Below are 1,171 nucleotides of genomic sequence, written 5' to 3'. Positions count from 1 at the left end.
GGGAAGGGGAAGGGGAAGGGGAAGGGGAAGGGGAAGGGGAAGGGGAAGGGCAGGACCTCTCTGCTCTCTGGGGCTGAGAATCCCCTGGGAGGGTGGGATTGGGGCCGGATCTGGGGCTCCAGCAGTGCTGCCGAGGGCTGGGGAGCAGCCACCAGCTCCAGCTGAGGCTCAGGCTGTGCCTGGCCTTTATTCCTTAATTAATTCTTTTTTTATTGTTTTCCTTTTAAAAGAAAATAAAATTGTATTGAATTTCGCCGAGAGACGGTTCTGGTAGGGGGAGGGGAGGTTTGGGATCGGGGCTGGGATCCCGGAGCAAAGGGAGGAACACAATGAGCTTTGAAGTGCAGGAAGGAGCAGCCCCACACCCCAAGGGACTTTTGTCCCCACATTTGGAGGGTTTGCAGCTTCTCCCTCAAACATTTCAATTTGTTCTTTCAGTGAGTGTTTTTTCGGGAGGATGTTCATCCAAACTTCTCATGGAAAGGTCACGAGGCACCAAAGTGGTTTCAATAACTCCTCCAGCTCGCTGGGGGTTTTTCTGGTGCTGCTTTTGACACATCAGGGAAAATTTCAGGCCTTAAAGGAAAAAAACCAACTCAGCCAAGGCCAGCTCACTTGACTCAGGGAGAAGTCACCAGATGGGAGATTTGAATTCCCAATTCCCACCAATTCCCGGCCCCTCTGGACACGTCCCCTCCTGGTTTTCCCCCAGCCCCTCACATCCATCACCCCTCAGGAAGCTTTGGGGGGGTCTTCAGGGGAATCTCCTCCCAGGGGACAAGGGACAGGACAGCAGGAAACAGCCTCGAGTGGTGCCACCAAAGGTTTAGGTTGGATATGGGGAAAATTCCTCCTGGGAAAGGCTGTCCAGCCCAGGGCAAAGGAGGAGTCCCCATCCCTGGGGGGATTTAAAAGTGGAGGTGGCACTTGGGGACATGCTCGGGGTGGCCTTGGCAGTGCCAGGGAAGCGTTTGATGCCTTCAGCGGGTTTGGTTTTGTTTTGCTTTGTTTGGGTTTTTTTTTTTCTCCAAGCTCCTTTTCTTTGTTCCAGAGGACAAAAATAATCCCCGTTTCATCCCGCGTGAAAATAAAACCAAAAAAAAATGAGGATAACGCTGATAAATGGGCAACATGAAAGGGAGCCAGGAATAGCCGCTGCCCCTGGAGGCCG

This window comes from Corvus brachyrhynchos, unplaced genomic scaffold (genome assembly GCF_000691975.1).
Source record: "Corvus brachyrhynchos isolate BGI_N302 unplaced genomic scaffold, ASM69197v1 scaffold933, whole genome shotgun sequence".
NCBI lineage: Eukaryota > Metazoa > Chordata > Aves > Passeriformes > Corvidae > Corvus > Corvus brachyrhynchos.
The sequence above is the reverse complement of the archived record's forward strand: the minus strand, read 5'-3'. Positions refer to the sequence as shown.